Source organism: Marmota marmota, unplaced genomic scaffold (genome assembly GCF_001458135.2).
Source record: "Marmota marmota marmota unplaced genomic scaffold, marMar, whole genome shotgun sequence".
Classification (NCBI taxonomy): Eukaryota; Metazoa; Chordata; class Mammalia; order Rodentia; family Sciuridae; genus Marmota; species Marmota marmota.
In genome coordinates, this window is record NW_026000019.1 from 14,996,330 (window position 1) to 15,021,990 (window position 25,661).

Here is a 25,661-nt window from a genome sequence, read left to right on the forward strand (position 1 = left end):
TCCTCACACTTCAGACAGAGCCCTAATATCCAGAGTATACAAAGAACTCAAAAAATTAAACAATAAGAGAATAACCCAATCAACAAATGGGCCAAGGACCTGAACAGACACTTCTCAGAGGAGGACATACAATCAATCAACAAGTACATGAAAAAATGCTCACCATCTGTAGCAGTCAGAGAAATGCAAATCAAAACCACCCTAAGATACCATCTCACTCCAGTAAGATTGGCAGCCATTATGAAGTCAACAACAAGTGCTGGCGAGGATGTGGGGAAAAGGGTACACTTGTACATTGCTGGTGGGACTGCAAATGGGTGCGGCCAATTTGGAAAGCAGTATGGAGATTCCTGGGAAAGCTGGGAATGGAACCACCATTTGACCCAGCTATTGCCCTTCTCGGACTATTCCCTGAAGACCTTAAAAGAGCGTACTATAGGGATACTGCTACATCGATGTTCATAGCAGCACAATTCACAATAGCTAGACTGTGGAACCAACCTAGATGCCCTTCAATAGATGAATGGATTAACAAAATGTGGCATTTATACACAATGGAGTATTACTCAGCACTAAAAAATGACAAAATCATGGAATTTGCAGGGAAATGGATGGCATTAGGGCAGATTATGCTAAGTGAAGCTAGCCAATCCCTAAAAAATGCCAAATGTCTTCTTTGATATAAGGAGAGCAACTAAGAACAGAGCAGGGAGGAAGAGCATGTGGAAAAGATTAATATTAAACAGGGACAAGAGGTGGGAGGGAAAGGGAGAGAGAAGGGAAATTGCATGGAAATGGAAGGAGACCCTCATTGTTATACAAAATTACATATAAGAGGATGTGAGGGGAAAGGGGAAAAACAAGGGAGAGAATTGAATTACAGTAGATGGGGTAAAGAGAAGATGGGAGGGGAGGGGAGGGGGGATAGTAGAGGATAGGAAAGGTAGCAGAATACAACAGTCACTAGTATGGCATTATGTAAAAACGTGGATGTGTAACCGATGTGATTCTGCAATCTGTATACGGGGTAAAAATGGGAGTTCATAACCCACTTGAATCAAATGTATGAAATATGATATGTCAAGAACTTTGTAATGTTTTGAACAACCAATAAAAAAATGAAAAAAAAATTTAAAAAAATAAAATCAGTGTATTTGGGCTGGGGTTGTGGCTCAATGGTAGAGCAGTTGCCGAGCATGTGTGAGGCCCCGAGTTCGATTCTCAGCACGGCATATAAATAAAGTAATGGTCTAATGACAACTAAAAAAATATTTTTTAAAGTCTATTTTATTATATGTATACTTTATCTCAAGAAAGCCGTTTACCAAAAATATTCAGATCAAGCCTATGGATCTAACTACAAATATTACTAGAAGTGCAGGGGCAAGATGAACATATTAATGACCCCACAGGAAATCAACCAACAAAACCTAGACTGTGGGAAACATAAAAGAAACAAGCCTATTTCTTTAAGAAAATATTACTAGGGTGAAAGCAGTATGTAAATTAAAATAGATTTATAAATGTATAAACAATTGAAATGCATGAAACTTATCTAGATCACATTTCAATAAAGTAAATATAAAATGAAATTAAGACAAATAGGGAAAATAAATTATACTAGCTCTGGTTATGTTATCTTCTCTGGATCTCTCAGTTTTCTTATCTTTGCAATGTAAGAACTGACCTGTAATAAAAACCCTTCCAAACTTATAATTTTAGGATTATTTCCTCAAACTATAATACAGTCAAAATTCTCAAGCTAGAGAACTGTTCATTTAAATGTTGAAACCATCTCTATAATCCAGTTGTACCTATCCCACACATCTTTCCAAAGATTTTAAAAATTTCCAGCAAAGACGATATCTTTCCTCTTCTATTCAGATTTTTTCAGATTTTACCCCTTTCTCTTCCTTCTACCTTCCCCACAGAAGTTCAGGGAAATGTAATATATATAAGGGTTGAACAAGACTGTAAACTATAGCTTAGAAAAGGATGAATGATGACTGTGATGATCACAATGTGACAATGCAGTAGTAGTGTTAGAAATTTTAGTATAGTTCTCATAGAAGCAACAAGTTTTACAGGTATACAATAGTCATATATCACAATATTTGAATTTAATCTCTACCATCAATATAACAGCAGATGACATCTTAGTTTTTAAAGAAAATGAACAGTGGATTCTTACTAACATTAAGAGTATAAGTTAAATCAAACATGCTTTAATTTCATAAGTCATTAACAAAAGAGGCTTTAAAAAAAATCTCAGAAAATCTACCAAAGATGAAAAGACTGAAGAGCAAGCTTATATAATGACCTGACAAGAAGCAAGTTCATAATTCTAACTGTCCTAAGTACCTTTTAAATTGGGGAGAGCACAAACTGAACAATTTAAAGCAGAAACAACACTAACAGAACTCACAACATATATGTACTGGGGTGGTGGCTTTTTTCAAATCTAGTCCAGGAACAGCAATTTCCAGTCTAATTGTTTCCACAGAATAACTAGTGATCAAACAGATAATTAGCATGAGATTGTCAAATGTAATTTAAGTGTAACAGAAAATCGTTTGGATCGCACTATTTGATCAATTCTGACTTTCCATTTAGGAAGGCAGTAGGAAAAAAAGGCAATGGGAAAAGTGTTAAGAATACAGGCCAGTTTAGATTTCATACAAATGAAAGAACACCCTTTTTAAAAAGGGTGTTCTTTTATTTATATGACTACTTTTTCCAATTTGGTTCACACAGTCTTATGGAATCTCTTACCAACTGATATTCAAAAAGCATTTGGCAAATATGTAAAATATTAAAGCACAATAGGGGGCTGGGGATATAGCTCAGTTGGTAGAGTGCTTGCCTCGCATGTACAAGGCCCTGGATTCAAACCCCAGAGCCACCAAAAAAGAAAACAGAAAATCGGGGCTAGGGTTGTGGCTCAGTGGTAGAGCGCTCACCTAGCATGTGTGAGGCCATGGGTTTGATTCTCAGCACCACATATAATAAAATGAATGTATTGTGTCTACCTACAATTAAAAAATAAATATTTAAAAAAATACAATAGGGGGCTGGGGATATGGCTCAAGCGGTAGCGCACTCGTCTGGCATGCGTGCGGCCTGGGTTCAATCCTCAGCACCACATACAAAACAAAGATGTTGTGTCCGCCGAAAACTAAAAATAAATAAAATTCTCTCAAAAAAAAAATACAATAGGGAAAACAGCAAAGACAAATAGTATGAAGCAAATAAAAGGAAATAATGAAAAAGAAACAGTATTATGATTAAAGAGACACTGGTGAAAATGTTAAAGAAAAATTAAAACCATGACGACTTGAAAATTTAGTATACTGATAACATACATAATAATCAAAAATAAAAAATGTACCCAATTGTATGTTTTACATAAATTTTGGTGTATTCCTTAAGATGAGCAGTTGAAAAGCCCTTTAAGTGACTAGTATATTCTCTTGTACAAATACTCAAGAAAAAAAATATATAAGAACATAAACTCTTCCTATCTTATTATCTGTAAATTAGGAATCTCCGAAAGGCTTCTTAACTTTAATGTCACTAACATCCAAAGTAATGAATGATTTAGAGATTATTTATTAAAATAATCTAGTTCAGCAAGGATATTTTTACACTGGTTTAGTTCATTCATATGGTATAATCCTCCTTAATTCTTTTAATTGTCTATGTTTTAAAAAAGGAAAGAAAAGAAAGCAAGAGGAGGTGAAGAAATGGAGAAGAGCAAGCCAAGAATCCAGCTATCACAGAGTCCTATGTCTTGTTGTTGCTGTTATTTTCCCAGGTCAGAGAAAGATGAGTGGAAAGTTAAAAGAAAATATAGTGTAAAAAATTACAAAGACAATCTCCAGGATTACTTAAATAAACCCACATATTTGCAAGTTAATATTCACGCAGGTGTCAGGTAACAGGATTAAGTGGCCAGACACCTCCCCAAATTTTTAAACTGTAACCTAATTAAAAATAATAAAAATAAAACAATGACATTATACCTATTGATTAGGCTTTATCACTATGTTTAAATTCACAACTTAAGAGACAGTCACTAACTGGCTTTCCTCCAGATGATTTATGGTGTATATGAAATTTGCTCCTAAAGTTTCAAAATTAAAAGTTGAGTTTACCAAGCCTAATCCTTTTCTATAACTTCTTTTCGAGTTCGCTACTCAATTTTTTTAAACGAGTATAAAATCAAGAGTAAAGAAAGAATGAATGAACAATGGGAAAATGCCAATTACTTGATGCAGTTGCTTAAACTAACAACTCAATCATTTTATGATAAAGCTAGAAATTGAAATCCTCATAACTTAGAAATAAAGATACTCAGCAAAGTTAACTTTCTTTGGCTGTACATATGTATACAACATAGTTTCATTAGTGCAAGTAACTTAGAATACCACAGAAAGAACATCCTGCCTAGGATAATCCCATTTATTTGCTTAAGGGAGCCTGGGTATTAACGCATTTAATGGCTGTTCAAATTTTCTTGCCCATTTTATTGCTTATATAAATTAGTTTCAGATAAGAGGAGTAGAATGGAAAATAGAAGACAACTAGGATTTATCCTCCAAACCTAAGAGGTCCAAACAAAGCCAGTTGTTTACCATAAGCATCTACTTTGGCAAAAAAAAAAAAAAAGAATTACAGTTGTAATTTATAATCTCATAAATTATCCAAGTAGTATGCAATAAGGGAACCAATACTAAAATAGATGGAAACAACCAAAGGTTACTCTAAAAGAAATATTTTACGTTATTAAGTAACTCTGGCATTCATACCAAGCTTTTATATAGACATCCCCACCCACAGGTTAGCCTGACATACACCATGCTGAGAATAGGTTGGTGTGGGAAAGGTTACTGCCATGCATCACTGTGAAAATAGCTTTTTAATAGCTGAAGAAATAAAGGTATGGCACAGCAACCTTTTAGCAAAATACAATTTGCTACCAAAAAAGCGTAGGCAAAGTCCATTCATAACATTCTCTTCCCGCAGACACCTACATGCTAATTCATTATTCAAATGCCAAAGACAGCAGCAGGCACACATACTCAGCCAACACGTCACCATTATAAAGGCTGCATAAACATTTCCAGCCCAATCATCTAAGAATAACAGAATTAGACAGGAACATGTTTTCCAAGTAGCTCAGCAAGAAAACTTGTAATAGCTTTGAAAACAACAAGATCATATGTAAAAATGGCCCCAACTATAGTATTTTGAGTATCTCAGAGTAATTTATATACCTCAAGTTTTTTTTCTAATTTCTTTTTGAACATTATAAAGCAAAGAATGCAATGTACCTAAAATTGGTAAACATTAAATATCTAAATAAAATTTATAGTGCTACATCTACATCAATCTGCAAAGGATAATATCAGAACCCCCTTATGACTCCAAAGCTTGAGTATAGAAGTTACAAAAGATCATTCCTCTCAATACTGAGAAATCAAATAACAATCTGTATTATTTCCCAGACCTTTTTAAAGCCTTCTGGATACAAGTCCATGGCAATTGTCTGTTCTTTCCGATGAGGAATTTACAAGAATACCTGCCAATAGATAACTAATTTTACTGCAAATTTGCTACAGTTGCCAAGATTTTCAGAATTACCCAATGTATCTCAGACAAAAAACTTATTTTCTTCAATGTATCTATCTCAGTAGACAAAAAAAAAAAAACTATTATTTTCTTCCTTTTGACAGAGTACTACATTCTTGTCCAATATATACTCTCCTTCTCCCTCCATTAACAATGGAACCCCAGCTTTGAGATAGCAATGTACCAACTTTTGCTTCCCAGTGTTCCTTACAGCTAGGTGTGGCCATGTGTCTGAGTTCTGACTAATGAGTGGAAAATTTCTGGAAGTTACTTATATGTACGCTGGCTTAGCTGAAGGGTGATGCCTTCCAGTCTTTTCCTTTTCCGTTTTAAAAAAAACAAAAAAAAATTAGAAAACTTAAAAAAATCCCCCTATTTCTAACACATTTTGAAAGTTTTACCCTCCAAAATGAGTCAAATGTCTGTATTTTTAAATTTTTTTCCATATTTTTATTGGTGCACTATAGCTGTATATAACAGTGGGATTTACCGTTTCATATTTACATGCACATTTACATTTCATATTTACAATACAAATTATAATATAATTTGGCCAATATCATTCTCCAGCATTTTCCCTTCCCCCTGTATTTTTTTTACTAAAGAAAATTTACTATCCATTGTGGGAAACTAATTCCGGAAATATCTTTCCCTTATGTTTGCTATAAAATAACTTTCAATTAAGCTTTTTGCTAATTTTGACATAAATAAATTCATTTATTTTCCACATTATAATCAGCAGTCCAAAATTCAAGACATGTTAATAATGATTCAACTTACTACATCAGACAATAATAAAAAGATACTAGATAACAGGAGTTGGGTTAGAAGTGTCATTATGTGAATATGCAAACAGTCTCTAGCTCACAGCCAGAGAGAGCAGTAAATTTTTCTGGTAATCTAAAATATATGTATGTATAAATCCATGATAAATATTCTAGGGTCAGTCTATTTTGGAAAAAAATTTAAAGTACATTTTTTGTCCAACACTCAGTAGTAACTATCTTGTTCTTTAAACTGATAACCATTAACTACATTATTCAACAGTCACATTACAAAAAATGGTTTGCTCACTGGTCATTTAATATTTGATCTCCAATTCTTCTATCCCATTCTCAAAAAGAGATGCCAACATCTTTAAAGAACCTTAAAAAGGCAAATAAGCGAGGACTAATTCTTATTCACAATCCTCATGTACTTAGAAATCAACTACTATGTGCATAGTACAGTGATGACATGTGGTGGCTGACAATAAACAAATCCTTCTCCCATAAAATTTTCAACTTGAAGAAAGAGGTTGCATATATGTCCATTGACATTCTATTGACCCACAAAACATCTTAAAATCAAAAGTAGCTAAAAGGAAAAAAAAAAAGATGATTGATGTCAGGAAAGCCAAGAAATGAGAGGAGTGGTAAACTGTGTTGAAAGGTTAAGTTGAAGGAGGACAGAAATGTCCACTGGACTTGGGAACATGGGATTCATGGTACCTGTCAAGAGCACTTTAAAGCATTAGTTAGACTGAAGTCAGAAACATGAGAAATACACTGCACACATAGAAATATCTTGACACACTCAACAGGGACAATAATAATGAGGCAAAAAAAAGAAATTATTCTTGGTACTAGGTAATAATGATACTATATCACTACCTATGATTTTAATTTCATTTCCTTCATGTCATCATAGATTCAGTAATAGGTGTTTTTTTTGGTTGTGGATTTGGATGCTTGACTCCTTTTCAGATTTCCTTTTTGAAAATTTATTTTTAATTGCATAAGTAATACATAAATTCATTCTATTCGTTCCCCCCACTCAAAAGAGTCAAACAGAGATAAAACAAAATTCTAGTTTAGGCACCTCCATTTCCCAGGATCATTTGCACAGAAGGGTTAACAATTGCCAGTTTGGTATGTGTTTTCTGTATAGTTGCACACACTGTGTGGAACCATATACTTGCTTCAGGTATAATGTGCTTACAATAATATGAACAGATTCTATGAAATTCTTGGGCCATTTAGTCTCTGAAAATGTTTTGGAAATCACTGAAATATAAATAAAGATCTAGAATGGAAACAATGTGTGTTGTTTTTTTAATATTTTAGTTATAAGTGGACATAATCTCTTATTTTTATTGGTGCCGAGGATCGAACCCAGTGCCTCACCCATGCTAGGCAAGCATATTACCTCTGAGCCACAACCCCAGCCTTGTATTTAGAAACACATCTGCCTTAAAAAGAAAATTGCAATGAAGTCCTGACTATAAAACACCCTTCATAAAAATCCGTCTTCCATGCATTCTCAAAGGGAGCCATATCTTTAAACATTGTAAATGGACACAAGAATACTTTACATAAGGTATTTGTAAAAAGAAAAATTATGTCTAGCAAAGTAATACAAAGACACAGTAAAGAAATACTCTAGCTTTGACTTAGAGGCATGCAAGAAAAAGGGATTCTGGGTTTGTTTGTTAGCATGAAACAGCTAACTTTGTATACATTTTATTCCCCAAAAAAAGGTAACATGACATATTTAGCATTACTTTTATGATTAAGGAAAATAATCTGGAAAAATCTACATAAAAAACATAACTGACAATTTTACATCACAATTATGACATAATTTAATTGGTATAATGCCATAATAAAACAAATAACTTCCTTGTATATTCTTCCCTTATCATAGGTAACCTTCCTACTTGGTAAAAACTGAAGAACATGATGTCTATAACTCTATTCTATTGAGAGAATAAAAAGTGGAAGAAAGATAAGGACTTTAAAAATTCAAAAGCAGTGTTATCACTCTGAAATTTTCCACTTAAGTCAGAGGCTGTACATAAGTTTGAAAAGAGGTTAAAGAGTTTATAATGATAATCAGATAATGATCAATGAAAATACTAATCTATGAGACTGAGTTTAGATCAACCAAATATCAGAATAAGAATAGAAATTAAAGTGATGAATTTTTCACAAATATGGTCCTATGAGGAAAAAAAATAACTTATTGGAAAGAAATCTCAATAGAAAGTTTGTATCACTAGAGATTAAGAAAATATTAGTGTATCCTGACTTGGCAATATTATTAAAGTTCACTCTATAACATTAACACCTAACAGAGATAGCAGAAACTTACATTTTTGTATTAAATATGGATCATGTAAGTCTTTTGCTTATTATCACTTTTACCAGCCTTTTAATCTTCCACCCAATAACCTTTCCTTTGTATTTATAATACTAAAGTTATTTTAGTTCTTTTTCATGTAGCTCATGACCAATGGAAATCTAATAATTTTAGGGAACTTGGAAGAAAGTTCTCATAATCAATGGAATATGCTTTGTATTCTACAGAGAAAAGGTATTATATAATCTTAAAACTAAGTAAATCAGATAATTGCTGTTGTAATTCTAATTGCTATCTTTAGTTAACAGTTATGTAGCATTTACTAGATGGCAGGTATTAGTCTAAATATATTGTATATTAACTATTTTGATCCTCATTAGAACCCTCTGAGATATGTGTGTGTATACACACACACACACACACACACACACATACATATATACATACACACACTAGTGTATATATACTATCATCAAACCCCTGAAAATGGTCAGATGCAGTGGTCTTACCAGAAGATTATATTTTCATATAATTTTATCTCCATTACCACCTACCTAACAATAAGACAGTTATCATGACAATATATCCTGAATTCAGACCATTTAGAGTGGGATAAAATGTGTACAGCTCAGAATCAAATGACAGAGCAGTTCCATCTTGAAGAACAAAGAAGCTATGCAACTTGCTCAATTTTTTATATGGCTGGCTCATAAATGCAATCTTATCACCATTCTGTTCTGAAAAACGACCAATGCAATCTCTTTGATATACTGATAGCCCACATGATTAAAAAAAAAAAATCAGTTCTAATTCATGCAACTATTATGAAAAAGTCATTTTGTATTTAACTTTTACATTAGAGATACATGTATGTAAGACACAAAAGAATCACCATAATGATATCAATGTGCAAGAATATATGACACTATTCATCCAACAAATTTAGGGAATTTTAGAAAAAGTAGCTCATGACTTCAGAATAGTTAAATTTTTATTCTCCCTTTTAAATTTTTTGCAATGCCTGGGACTGAACCTAGGGCCTGCATGCTAAACACAAACTCTATGCCTACTGTATCACCAGGGCCCCCCACCTCCTTTTTAATAAAGGTTACTGAAAGATCTTCATATTACAAACATTTTCCCTTCTCAGTGCAGTTAAAGACAACAATCACCATTTTCTAGTCCTATAATAATCTGAGTTCTTAAGTATCTAAAAATATTTAACCTTAATTTTATCGTTTACATGGGAATTTTACTGAAAGTAGGAAAGTGACAGGAAATCTAGATTAACCAGCTTTAGGAGCTATTGTGTAAGTTATATGTAAGAAATAATAAGGAAGAAAAAGGAAAGAAGGAGGAGTTCTGGGGTTGGAGCTCAGTGGTAGAGTGCTTGCCTAGCACAAGTGAGGTTCTCCCTGGGTTCAATCTTTAGCACCATGTAAAAATAATATAAAAAGGTATTGTGTCCATCTACAATTAAAAAAAAAATCTGAGGGAAATGAAAAAGAAAACTTCACAATCAGACTGAACTGGGTTCAAGTCTTTACAAGAGATGTGTAATCACAGGCAAAATACTTATTCCCTTTAAATCTCACTTTCTAGAGAATACCACCTGCATAATAAAGTTGTTTATGATTAAATAAAATAATTAGGACCTTATGCACTAATACACTAAGGCTTCATTAAATATTAGTCACCTTCTTCCCTTTCCTTCTGAATAGCTAACAGAAAGTAGGAAACACCTGGCTCCTCTCCTGAGTACTTCTGGAAAGCACTAACCAGAGAATCTCTGCTTCCACAATGCCTTCAAGCAATGCTAAACACCTTCCTTCTAATCACCCTCAGTGGGTTAAGAGCAATCTCTATAAAGTATGAAGCATAAATGGTGAATAAAAACAGTATCTATGACACATTATGTATTTTTACTTAGAGAAGGGGACAAGGGGGAGAGAGAGATGGAGGGAGAAGGGGAGGGAAAGGAAAGGTAATGGAAAATAAAAATGACCCAATTATGGTATGTGCACTTATGAATATATAACAATGAATCCCATTACTATGTACAATTATAATACGCCAATAAAAAGCAACTTTTTTAAAAAATATTTCACTTAAAAAAAGCCCTGAAAGTAGGAGGATTATTAGGTACAGGGAAGGCAGGAGGCAGATACAAGAAGGGTATATGGACATGATCAATACACAATGTATGCATGTATGGAAATATCAGTGAATTCCATTTATCTATTCAATTAATAAATATTAGTAAATTTTTTTAAGTTAACAAAGGTTAATAAATTAACCCCAGTGTCATGCCCTAATGTATAACCCAGGTGAAAGAATCATAGGTAGTGAATCCTGTTAGCACAAACTGAAAAAAAGGGGGATAGGAGTAGATGTGCCTTAAAAGTGTTCCAGAAAAATCTGCTTAGCCAACAGTGAAAACTGTGCAACACTCCACAGAAAAACAGAGGGAGATGGCAGAATTTACTTCATATGCTCAATCCCCAACTTCCTTAAAAATGCATAATTGGAAGGCGGACAGAGGGAAAAGTAACATCAATTCTGAAAGCAGAAGCAAAAACAGAGGAGAAAGCTCTCAGTCCCTGCAATGATTTTTAAAGTTCTTACTGGGAAAGGATCACTGATTTACATAGTTATCCTCTACAAAAGTTTACTCCATGTCTTTTCCGGGATAAAAACTTGAAATCAAATAGTAAACATTAGATTCAGATTCTGAATAAAAAATAAATCCCTTAACTGGAATTAACTGCAGTCTAGTGCCTCAAAATTTGGGAAATCAAGAGTTTCATCTCCTCTTCAATGGCTTCAACTACACTCAGAATTAAATATAAATAAATACATGTCATAAACTCAAAGGACCTCTGCCTTCCTCTCCAATCTTACTCCCATTAGTTCAGAAATGAAATAGTTAGTGCAAGGTCACATAGGTAAAGTAAAGATTCAAGCCCAAATTTGTCTAATTACAAGCCCACAATCCTACTACACTACATTTTGTCTGTTTAAAAGAAAAAAATTGGGGGGCTGGGGTGGTAGCTCAGTGGTAAAGCACTTGCCTCGCATATGTGAAGCACTGGATTTGATTCTCAGCACTTCGTGTAAGTAAATAAAGGTCCATCAATAACTAATAAAACATTAAAAAAAAAAAAAAAAGGAAAAAACGGGCCAGGGATGTGGCTCAGTGGTAGAGCCCTTGCCTAGCATGGCTGAGACCTTGGGTTTGCTCCCCAGCAAAACACAGTCTTCTATAAGTAAGACAGATACAATAAGGATTTTAGTTTATATGAAAAATCTATATAATGACAGTCTGGATAACTAACTCAGAATTCAAAATTCATTTGGTATCTATACTTTTAGATTAGCAATTAACTAGGAACAGTGGCTATTCTAAGAATTATCATTTGTAAGATAAAACGCTATTTCTCTTCCTATACTTTACACATGTGGAATAATAGGTAAGTCAAAAAGCTAAATAACAGAATTTGAGTGTATCCTAAGAAATTCAGATAAGTTTTTGGGGTTTTGCCAGTTTTTTGTTTTAATAAATGGAGAATGTTAAAAATTGGTCTCTTTAAGATTAATAAACTGAGATAATATTTAGGCTAAGTTTACATAAAGACACAAATCGCAAGTATTCTAGAAATATTTTGTCTTGCGTTCTTGTTCACACACACCTCTAACTCTCCCAACTACATATAAAATTCTAAAGAGCAGAATCTTTAACTTATACATACGCATATTACCTTACATATGGAGAGTTCTTGAATATATTTTTAAGTGATAATTACTGGAAAAAAATTTTAACCTCTGTTAGTTTTTAAATAAGTCAGCCCAATTCTCCTCTTGAGGACGATTCCTTCTAAGGAAAACCATAAGGCAGACACAATAGCATAAGATTTCTTACATTAGGTCATAAGAAGTACTGCAGCTTCCTCCTTGTTCTGTCTTCTAGATCCCTCACTCTAAGGGAAACTAATAGGCATGCCTGAGATTACTCAAATAGCTCTTCAAAGAGCCACAGGACTAGGAACTGGGACTTCCTGGTAACAGACAGGAAGTAGTCTTCAATGTATAGTTATGTGAAGAGTGAGTAATACTCCCATCCCAATCAAGCCTTCAGATGACCAGAAACACCTCAACTACAATGTTAAGACAGTCCCCAAGACAGAACAACCATGGTAACTGGCTCCTATTTTTCTGATGCACAAAACTGTATGAGATAATAAAGGTTCGCTGATAATTTAAGGTGCTAAGTTTTGGGGTAATTATTGTTTCCTATGAATATCACCTACCTCAACTTTCTTCCTTTCCCAACACTCATGAGAATCTTGAGCAAGATTATTTAAGTAGAACCTCACCATCAACACCAAGTGATCTATCCTACCTTTCCCTGATTTGATAGTCACTGATAAAGACCAGAATTAGCTGAGAAGAAATATGATGCCCTTTGGATGTTAAATACAGTACAAAAGATGAGAACCACTGACAGATGGTACCCAGGTTCTCTCCTAGGACTTACTACCAGTACAACTTATTTAAGCCTCAGAGGGATTCCCACTACTTTCTCTTTTATGGAAGCAGTGCAGAAGCTCTACCCAAAATTTTTATGACATATCTAATACCCTAAAGTGTCTAATTACATCTCAAAAATTTTCAAAGTTTTGTTAGATAGTAAGTCACAAAGGAACTTAAATTACTACCTCTTCCAAGTAATATATACACACCCCCAATCAAAAAAAAAAAAAAAGAAAATGAAAGACTTCTGGTGGCACTTAAGATTAAGAAAAGTAAATAACATCCTTGCACACATAACCACATTCAAGTCCGTACTTGAATGTTGCCAGAGTTGCCAGGATTACTTGCAGCTGACACCAAGTCAAAGTGATCACGCAAGCAGATGACAGGGTTTTGTTTCATGCCATGGTAATATTTAAAACACATACATACACATATACACATATACACACATGCACATGTGAAGCTGATTACCCAAGCAAGTTTTCAAAGGGGTTGAAATGAGGACAGGAGGAGGAAGAAAAGGGAAGCAACAAAGGGATTAAAAAAAAAAAAAAAAGGACAAAGCACTGAACTCTTAATTCATGAATTTCACTCTAGACACTAAAGAGATCATAAACACTTGAATAGTGTTGTAGAAAGAACACTGCATCAAGGTCAGAAGATCTAGGTTGATAAATCTTGGGCAAAAATGAGGAAACTGAACCACAGTAATTCTAAAGGCCCTTTCAATTTTGTTCCACAAAATGAAATGTCTTCCACAAAAAAAAAAAAAAAACACCAAGACATGTTTCACTGTTGGTTTTCTATAGCTTTAGTAATTTAGCCACTACTGCAATCATTTGTTTCCGCCTAATTTTTTGTATGTGTTGATGGGTAAGGTAGAGGCAATATTCTCTATCTGGTCTTCTTTTTCCATTAGTCATTCAAAGTAGACTATTTTTTTAATCTTTATTTATTTTTATGTGGTGCTAGTGACTGAACCCAGAGCCTCCCCAAGCCCTAAAGCAGACTATTGTTAAGTTGAATTCTGTCATTGTTATGTGTTGCTTAAGTTGTTTATGCATGTTTTCTGATTAAATATTGAAGGGAACTATGTCTGTGGAATATGAGAGTATATGTATAAAAAGTCTAGATACTAGAATATAGAGAAAACAAAACCAAATATACCAAAAACCTTTTGAAGATTGCCTCAAAGAATATATATTGCCAGCCTTAAAATACAAAGTGAAAAATGTAATGTTCCCTCCATTTCCTAAGCCTTGAATTTCATTTATACCCGGTAGTTCTCTCAAATATAAAGTTCCAAGAAAGATATGCTCTTCACAAATAATCTATTCTGGAATTTTTAAAATCGGAGAAAACACTATCAATAACAAAGGAATGCTGTATTCTGCTTACTTACCATAAGACAGCAGTGAAAGAGTTAATGCTGTTTTTGTTATTCTCACAAAAAAGTGGAATACTAATCCCATTTTTCTATCTTCCATTTAAGAAAACAACTATTTTTTGCTTACCATGTTCTGCCTAATTTCTAAGATAATTTTATGTATCTCACTAAGTCACTAAGACTCAATAATTCAAAACCAAGACAAACTACTGAGCTTGAACATATTTAAATATATTATCATGAAGGGCTGGATAACAGTGACTGAGAAAGAAAGCTACTTTAAAAACATAACCATTAATAAAACCAATATATTTTAAACCACTATACTGTGGCCCATTCCACACATCCTGGAAATATAAATTAGTCATTCTAGGTTAAAACTCAACCTATAACTTGTGGGTCACAATCTGAGGCAGAAGAAGTATAAATTGAAAGACCTTAAGTTTATCAGAAAGACAACATTCATGTAGCTGTTCTAAGCAGATGTTTGTTTCCCTTGTGCTGAAAGCAAGGCCTCAAAGCACTGAGTCAGTTTTATTCAGAGAAGTCATGGGGCTGCAGACTGGACATGACAGCATGCTGTGTAATGAATGACACACCCTGTTTCTAAGTATAGACCTGAAGCATTAAAACAATGTTAATGAAAGTTACTTATGGGAACTGAACGTTAACTGTTCCCATCGCCTTTTCCTTTTCTGTCATCTCCCATGGATCATGAAGAACAAATTTAAAAAGGTAATGCAAGTAGAAATCACTTTAAAAGACAGCCAAGGTTGTAGAAGATGCTTTAAAAACTAAAAAAAAAAAAAAAGCAATGTATGCAGAGTGATGCTGAATAGTTGTTTTTTTTTAGTACTAACTAAAAGAATGGCGTTTCTTTGAATCTTACTCATATGTAATGCATATGCACAGTGCATAGTACATCCCAGCTGCTCAAAAATATTATGCTACAGTATAGTTAGAGTCTGAAATCCTAATTTTGCCTTGCTATGCCAGTCTAGTTTAAAAACTGTATATTGTAGTATTTTATTACTATAAAACCTTTGAAAATATGCATTATATATCTTTACATATACTTAAGGATTGTCATATCAAGTAGACAACAGTTGAGGGCAGGAGCCATCCATGTCTTCTACTTTCTAGTATAGAATACAAACAAGAAAACAGGCTCAAGAGTCATGGCACAGGGTTTCAAATAGACGTTCTACCACCTGCTTTGTGACCTTAATCAATCTTACCCTTCCTATGCCTCAGTTTTCTTAGCTGCAAAATAAAGATAACAACATAGTTGTAAAAATAATAAATTTTGAGTGCCTCGAAGAGTGTCTGGAACATGGTAAGCAAAAAATACTAGTTGTTATAATTACCTGTATCCCTATAGTAGCTAACATGAAGTCTTGCTCCTTTTGAAGATGGTTCATGTTATCTGCCTACTGGCTGAAAGAATAGACAACCACATAGGCAATACAATTTCTATTATGACTATAATTTGTGAACAATGAACTACTACTGTCCTAGAAAAACATTACCTCATTTAATTTGTCCAAATGTTTATTAGTCTAAAAGGTAACATATCCCAACTTCTCAAACCTATTTGAAAAGGAATTGGAGAATAACTAAATCACAAAACAAATTCTTCACTTCTTTCTTCTGAGTCCATTCAACAGTCCAAAGTAAGAGAAAATTACAAAGTATGAGAAAGCAGGAACCCTTGGCCAATGCAATCTAAGCTGGTCATATCAGAACATAGGAAAATTTATTGTTATTCTTCTGAAAAATAATTTAGATTCTTAATTTCAAGAGGAAAAAGATATTTCAGAGACATTTTTCATCATGTAAAACATCTTTTAGTATCAAAACCACAATGACAAGCCGAGCACAATGGCAAATACCAATAGTCCCACTACTTAGAAGGCTATGTGGTAGGAGGAACTCTAGTTAGTTGTTGATGGACCTTTATTTTATTCATTTATTTATATGCAGTCTGAGAACTGAACCCAGTGTCTCACACATGCAAGGCAAGTGCTCTACCACTGACCTGCAAGCCCAGTAGAAGGAACTCTTGAACCCAGGAGTTTAGAGGTCATCATATGCAACACAGCAGGACTCCATCTTTCAAAACAATTAACATAAGACCCAGCAATTCCACCAGTAGGTATACTCAAAAGAACTAAAAGCAGAGACTCAAAGATAACTGGGATGAGATTACAAAGTGGTACAACTACTGTGGAAAAATATATAGTATAAAGGTTCCTCAAAAAATTAGAACTAAGTCCAGCAATTTCATATTATATATAATATATATGATATATATAATTATAAAAAACTGAAAGCAGGGTCTTGAACACCCATATTCACAGCAGCAGTATTCACAATAGCCAATAAGTTGAAGCAACTGAAGTATCAATCAACAAAAATATTAACAAAATGTGATTGATACATACAGTATTATTCAGCCTTATAAGAAATGAAATTCTGACACATTTTGTCATGGGTGAATCTTGAAGATATTATGCTTAGTGAAATAATGCAAACAAAGATAAGTGTTGAATGATTCCACTTATGAGGTGGAACAATAGTCAAATTCATAGAAATTCAAAATAGGAAGGTGGTTGCCAGGAACAGGAGGGAGGAGAGAATATAGAGTTACTATTTAATGGTTGGAGTTTCAATTTGAAAAGAAAAAAAAAAGTCCTGGAGATGCTAATGGCTGTGCAACAATGTGAATATATTTAATGTCACTAAGCTAAATAAATTAGAATTTGAGAGTGATTTAAAATAATTTTATATTATGTACATTGTGCCACTACACATGTATTCTATTATATATATGTGCATAAACATATTTACATAGAAAAATATTTAAGTATTTATATTTAAAATACATGATTTTATTTATATAACATATATAAGTAGAACAGATTTTTTTTTTTTTAACCCAAAAGCAATGGTCTATTCTGGGAGGTTTCAATTTTCTTAACAGGCCATTGGGTATCTTCAAAAAAAAAAAAAAAAATTTTTGTTTTAATTAGTTACACATGACAGTACAATGACCTTGATATATCATACATTTGAATCAGATGGGACATAATTTCTCATTTTTCTGAGTGTACAGGTTGCAGAATCATATTGGTCATGCAGTCACATATATACACATGGTAATAATAATGTCTGTTTCATTCTTCTATCCTTCCTATCCCCCAATCCCCTCCCCTCCCCTCCCCTCCCTTTTCTCTACTTGGAACAGACATTTTGAAAAGCACTTTGGCAGTTTCTTGCCAAACTTGTAAAGTTACTAATAAAGTTAAAAATACTCTTATCATATGACTTGGCAATTTAGGTATCTGCTCAAGAAAATAAGGACATATGCCCATACCCAAACCTTTTACTGCAGGTTCATTCATAATTTCCAAAAATTAAAATCAAAGTATTAGTTTTTGTAGATGAGCAAACTACAATATATTCCTATTACAAAATACTACTTAGCAATAAAAAAGAATGAAACCACTAAAACAAAAAAATTATAAAACTAAATTGGGGGAAATCTCAAAAGCCCCCATGCTAAATTAAAGAAAGCAGAAATACTATGTTATATATCCCATTACTTAATTTATGAGACATCCTAAGGCAAATTGACAATAAAGGAGCAGAAGGTTACTTTTTCAAATGATGGAAATATTCCAGATCATAACTGTGGAGGGAGTTTAAATGACTACATACATTTGTCAAAGTTCCCGGAACTGTACATATAAAAGGGGAAATTTTTACTATATGTACATTATAACAAAAAAAATTGGAGTACTACCATCAACTTAAGTATTCTTGCTTCCCAACAAACATTCAATATGTAAGATGATCAGCCTATTGCCTAATTTTGTACCAAATCTCAGGTATTACCTTTCTGCAAATAGGACAAAGGTAAAACTCATGATTCTAGTTTTGTCTCCCAAATATGTGTTTTGTATTCCAAGACAATGAGCTCCAAGTTCAGTGACAACACATCAGAAATAGCCATAGCAAAAAAAAGAGCAAGAAATTTTAAAAAATGGGTCTTCATAAGATGAATAGTCTTTCTTTGGAAACTTATCTTACAAATCAATAACCAGATATAAATGACATATCATTAATACCAAGTTTCATATGGTACTAAATAAGAAACCTCACATTTTTCACCCTCCTCTTTTTTAAAGTCAAGGTCAACTTCAGAAGAATTGACATCTGGAAAAGCACTAGGAGAGAGGTCATTGAAGTGGGTGCCTGTATTTCCTCAATTCAACAGGAACAGATAGTATTTTGAAGCATTATAGTACTTTCTATTCTGCTTAAATAAACAGATGTTCAAAGCCCTGAAGTATAAAATATAAGCCCAAGTTTCTTTGTCAGGAGACACTAATACCTGAAATTAGCACTATAATTATATATTAACTTTCTTTTAAATCTCTAAAAATTATTTGATTCTTAAATTAAAAATAGATACCTTTGTTTTCCCATCTTCAAAGATTTCCTAGTTTAACCATATTAAATGGGAAAGCAAAATGTATCACATGTTGAATTTTCAAAATCAGATCTCAAACTTTAAAGTGCATCTAAATTACCTAGGTGCTTCTCAAAATGCAGTTCCTCAGAACAGCTCCAAGAGATTTGCATACATGAGAATGGGGAAAAGAAGAGTTCAGGGAATCTGCCCATTCCATTCCGTGCATGGCCCAGGTAGTTAGTTTTTATGCAGATGGTCTGAAGGACCATCATCAACATGCTGAATTTGGTACCCATGTTATATTGCATTACCATGAAATGCTAGCACTCTCTTTGCACGAACTATTTGGTATCACCACTAGCCTGTGGTCCACTTATCTAAGATCTAAAAATAAATTTTAGGTACTATGCAATTAAAATGATCCAGAACATTATGTGAGTCAAAAAATAGAAAGTAAGCATTACAGATTTTTTTAAATAGTTGGCTATTAAATTTAACAAATCCATATCATTAATCATTTTCTCATGCAAAAATTATACTTATCCTGGCTATAATCTTATATAAGACTTATACAAGATAAAGCTTTATTAGCTTTTTGATACAGGTTTTCCATGAGCCACAAACATACTTGCCTCCAACAAATAGCAAAGTCAGTTCACAAATCAGTCTTTCCGATTTATTTTTCTCCTGGATGCACATTAAGATGCATACAGATAAATGACTTCTCATGTCACTTTTGATATCCAATCATTACTACATTCTACAATTGTCATCATTCCTGAATACCTGAAAATATGTGAGTTACCATCTCAATTTGATCATCTCTATTTTTTACTTTAGTCAAAGCAGACAACAAATTTCTTTTATACTTAATGTGCCTCCTAAAATACTCAGCTTTTTTAAACTGCCATGTTGGCTTTACAAGACAGATGAACAGTCTCATGTTTTCTTATCAGACAAGAATTGGATTGCTGATCAAGCCCACAGAAATTTTTCACACTTCACCTAACATTCCAAACCAATTGTGTTGAACATTACATGAATTTCATTCATTATTTAGGCAGTAACAGGAGTCAGCTCCATGGATTCCAGGCTCCTTTGAGAAGACTCAGGGTGCCCTTTGTTTTCAGAGTAAAGACCATAAATAAAAACAAGGCAGTCCAATAACAACTAGTCCTATATCCAAGCTTAGCTCTTAGAGAAGATCTATCTCCAAAAGCTTCTATAGAAACCCAGAAAAGAAAAACAGCATCAGCAACACTAAAATACAAAATGAGGGAATCAGTGAAAAATACTAAATTAAAAAAAGAAAAAAGCAGTTCTATGTTTTTGTTTATATGTTCATGGGGTTTATTTTTTAAGCTAATATACAGAGTAAATGAACAAAGCAGAAAGGGGTTTGGGAAGAAAGACTAATAACAAATGACAAAGAGAAAGCAGAAGTAGTCTCTTAATCAAACACTTGATAAGAGTCTAACTCTGATCAAGTTACAACCTATTTTACCCTCAGTTTCTTCATCTACAATCATATCTACTTCACAAAGTTGCTGTAAAGAACATCAAGGAAAAGGCATATCGTACATGTCCAAGAACTACATTTAAAGTCACAATCCATTAGTGAACAAAATATACTTTAAATAAAGAAACATTGAGAAAATTAGAATAAGAGGTAAGAAAAATTCATTGAACCTCAAAAGGTGACCCTGTAAAAAAGAAAATAGTGTACTGATTTTCACAAAGAAGTTAAGGGTTGATTTCAGAAACTTGAGACCAGTAAGTCGGATGGTGTTCACCTGGAGTAATTTGAAAATACAAATAATTTAGATGATTTATTAAATCTTGGGCAGGGGGAGGTGGTTACTGGGATCCTACTGAGTTTCAATCATTACTCAAAAGATTCCAGTTAACTCTAACAGAAGAAGTAAAAGGAAATATTTTGATCTTACTAAACATTTAAACTGATAAGAACAGATACTACACTAGATCTTAGCCAAAAGGCCGAGAAGCGATTAAACATTTAAAATAGTCTCATTCCAAGGTCTAAAAAATTATCCCTTAATGTGTTATAGATCTATAAAATAAGAATAGTAATATCTATATCACCTAACATGGCTTTATGAGGATAGCAATACATGTGAATAGTTTTGAACAGTTAGTAAGCATAACAGACATTCTATAAGTCTGTTAAACTATTCAATTTCACACTAATGAATTAAATAAAAATTATAAAACACGATGTTGAGAAACTTTGAGTAAAAGCATTCACACTTAACTGAAGTAGTCCCTTAATAATATTTCATAACATTTGATAATGATAGAAATTCTGAAATGAATTCGTTAGATTACTCTAACTTTTCTACATATAAGAAAAATTCACTAATGTGCACAAAAATTTTGATTTACTGAAATGGTTATACTTCCTCACGGAACCTCCACTTCCATAAGGTTAAAGTATGTGTTCATTAACTAAATAGTTATAAAATTCCCTTTCAATATGTAGTTTTCAATACAGCAAAGGAAATAAAATACCTGTCCAAATAAGAATATAAAAGTTAGATTATTACATTTCTGCTATGAAACTTTTCATAAAGTATAATAGAAATTCAAAGACAGGAACAGTATTTCTAGCCAAGGAGGAAAGGAGGCAAAGAGATGTCAAGAAAGACATCAAGGGACTAGGAGGGTCCTGCTGTGATAAAGTATGTACTTGGCATGCATAAAGCCCTGGGTTCAATTCCCAGCAATAACAAAAGAGACTCCAAGGAAGAAGTCTTATTTGTGCTTGGTCCTAATACATTAATAAGGATTTTGAAACATCTCTAAATAACAAACACACATTTTCCTAGAAGAAAAATGCTTCCAGTCACTGGGGGGGGGGGGCAAATATCTCAGGAAATTCCAACATCCCTCCAGTATTCCTTCTTCATTAAACTAGAATTTACATTTGACATATCTCCCTATCTCCCCCCATATCTACTGCCTCATATCCATCCCCTCACAAAGTCTTACTTATTTTAACCTCCAAAAAAAAAAAAAAAATCTCTGAAGTCCGTTTACTTCTCTCTCCTTCACCATCTCCTTAACTCAAATTACCATATTACTGAAACTACAGATTTCTGACTGGTCTCCTTGCTCTACACAGATCTATCCTCCACACAGCACTTGGAATGGTCTTTTCAAAAGCAAAGACATCAGGCATCACCTTCTAGACCCAAATCCTTGACATGGCCACCTCTCTAGCCCTCTAGCTGTGCTCTAGCCATTCTGGCCTTTATCCCCGATTCCACAAACTTGCCATGCTCACTAACATCAGGACCTCTGCGCGTGTTATTGTCTTCATCTGGAACACTCACCCATTCCTAATCCCCTTCACTTTTTAACTTGTTATTCCATTTTGGCCAACAGCAGAAATCCCCTTATATCTGGTTTGGGCCTGAATAATGACATGCACTAAAGCAAATTAGTAGTAATATTCTTTCTACAGTTTCAAATCTGGTATGTTCACTTCTTCAGAGAGGCATAATCTTGTCTATCAGAGCTCTGACAGGTTGAAATCCAACCTGTCACAGTCAAACCAGATATAAAGGGACTTCTGCGATTGGCCAAAATGGAATAACAGATTTACCCTCATACCTTCAACAATTAAGTTTTTTTCTCCTATTTTAATCTCTTCAAATGATAAATCAACTACTTAAAGAAAAAAACAATATTTTATTCCGGAATTTATAAGTAAAATGCATGACAATGGCCCAAAGACTAGAAAGAGAATTAATGAAAACAAAATTATTAAGTCCTTATACTACACATGAAGTGATATGTTATCACTTGAAGGTAGGTATTATAAGCTAAAGATGTATACTATAAACTACAAAGTACTACAAGTGTTAGAAAATGGAACTAAAAATATGCAACTAATGCAAAAGGCAGAAAGAGTACAAAGAGAAAAAAGAATACATAGGACAAATTAAATAGCAGGATAGATTTCACACTAACCATATTAATAATCATTAAATACAAAAAGTCTAAATACCCTAGCTGAAAGGTTAAATAAAAAACTATGACCTAACTATAAACTGCTTACAAGAAAATATTTAAAATATTTAAATATGAACAAGTAGGTTAAAGTAACGCCAATGCTAATCACAAGAAAGAGTGGTTATATTAGTATTAGATAAAATATATTTCAGAACAAGGAGTATTACCAAATATAAAGGAGGCCATTTCATAATGATAAAGGATATAATTATATATTGATCAGAAAGACATAATACTCAAATATTCACGTTCCTCTTAACAAAGCTTTAAAATACACAAAAGCTGAAAATCAAGAACATATAAGTCTTGGGCTGGGGTTTGTAGCTCAGTGGCAGAGCACTTGCCTAGCACATGCAAGGAACTGGGTTCAATCCTCAGCACCACATGAAAATAAAATAAAGTGTCCACCTACAACTAAAAAATGTTTTTAAAATTGAATATGTAAGTCTTAAACAACTATCAAATCTAATCTGTTTATATAGAACATTCCACCCCATAATAGCAAAATATACAATATTTTGTTGTTTTAAGTGAAAAATATATTCTGGGCTATAAAAACAAGTCTCTATAAATTTAAAAGGATTCAAGTCAAACCAAGTATATTCTCTGACCACAAATTTTTATTTACTTATTATAAGAGCTAGGGGTATAGCTCAGTGGTAGAGTAGTTGGTCTAGCATGCATTAGGCCCCGAGTTCAATCCCCAGCACTACATTAAGAAAGAAATCAGTAACAAAAGAATATTAGGAAAATTCTCACAAGCCACAAAAATGGAACAAAATGTAAATCAAATCTCCAATAAATGACATATCTGAAATATATGAAGAATTCATACAAGTCATATATTCTGATTTTAACATGTCCCTAGAGAAGATACATGAGTATCCGTTAATCACATGAAAAGATGTTCAGTAACAATGGTCATTAGGTGAAAAATGTATATATTAAGACCACAATATTACTACACCTCTCTTGAAATGACTAAAATTTAAAGACCAACCATACCAAACATTAACAAGAATGTACAATTGGAACTCACATACACTGCAGGATAACGATATAATCATTTAGGAAAACAATCTGGCCACTTCTTAAAATGTAAAAACATATTCCGACCATATGACAATCATGTCACTGTTTGATATCTGCCAAAGATAAAAAAAAGCAACTGTCTATACAAAACAAAGGTTCACAAAAATGTTATTTGTCACAGTCAAAACCTAGAAACAGGCAGAACACTTGCCTATAGCATGCACAAGACCTTGGATTCAATTTCTACTGCTGTGAGAGGGTAGGGGGGACTAGACAAAAAAAATAATAATAATAAAACAACCCAAATGTTCATCAAAAGGTGAGCTAATAATGAAATATCCAACAGACTACTATTCACGCAAGACAAAGGAATTATTGATACATGCAATAATCTGGATGAATCTCAAAATGTGCTGAATGAAAGAAGTCAGATTAGAAATCAGCATTTTATATATCATACAATTCAATTTATATGAAATTTTAGAAAACCTAAACTAATCAATAAACACAGAAAACAGATTAATGATTGTCTGGTGATGTGATAAGAGGTATGGGAGTGGGGGGAATAGGAAGGGAGCATTAACAAGGGCCACAAACTTTTCAGACAAAATAGATGTTGTTACCTTAATTGCGGTGATGGTTTCATATTTCAAAATATATCAAATTATACTTTAAATATGTAATTTGTTCTTATTAAAACTCTTGTTTTAAAAAAAAAGACATGAATTGATCAGAATGTCAGATTCTAATTTCCCACTGTTAAGTTGGCCACAACTCAACAGAATTACAAATTTTGAAGAACTGTAACCTATTAGTAAGAAATGAAGTTATATGTCAAAACTGATTTACACACTTTACTGGGTATGAATCATACTTTAGGTCTCAAGTCCTTGAAATACTAAGCATGGGATGTAAATTATAGAGCATGTGTGCCATAAAGTATGGCCAAGTTCAAGAGGATCTAAGATGAAAAGAAACCAGGTCCACCAGGAGGTCACAGTGCTCCTGGTCTTTTAGAGAAGAGCATGTGAATTCTATAAGTGTCCTAAAATATATTCTATTTGATTAAGTCGAATCAATGTTTGGATTAGTCAGACTCTTGTCAAAGTGGATTCTCTTTTTCTAGAATGTAGAGCAACTTGAAATATAAATCCTGGAGTAAATGGAGCTATGCCTCAGCTGAATACAACTCATGATCTGTAACATTTTGTGATCTCCTAAATATCAATAGTCTAACCGAGGTGATCAAACATAAGTAACAGGTCTAGAAGGCAGTCTGTTAAAAGGCATTTTGGAAAACCTAATAGAAAAAAAATTAATATTCTGTATTACTGCTAAAAATACATTTTAGTGAACAGACTTTGTTTAACCTTTTTTAAATAAAGAAATATTCACACTACTCACCCACATATAGTTGTCTACAGTTAATAAAATGTGAACAATTCT

At 33.2% G+C, this 25,661-nt stretch overlaps 1 protein-coding gene and 1 pseudogene across 4 annotated transcripts in view; both read right to left on the minus strand.

Moving 5' to 3' along the window:
• Rasal2 (RAS protein activator like 2) overlaps positions 1-25,661 on the minus strand; it is a 338,051-nt gene that overhangs the window by 294,742 nt on the left and 17,648 nt on the right. The gene's annotated exons all lie outside the window — the stretch shown is intronic.
• Positions 21,005-21,158, minus strand: LOC125618761 (annotated as a pseudogene).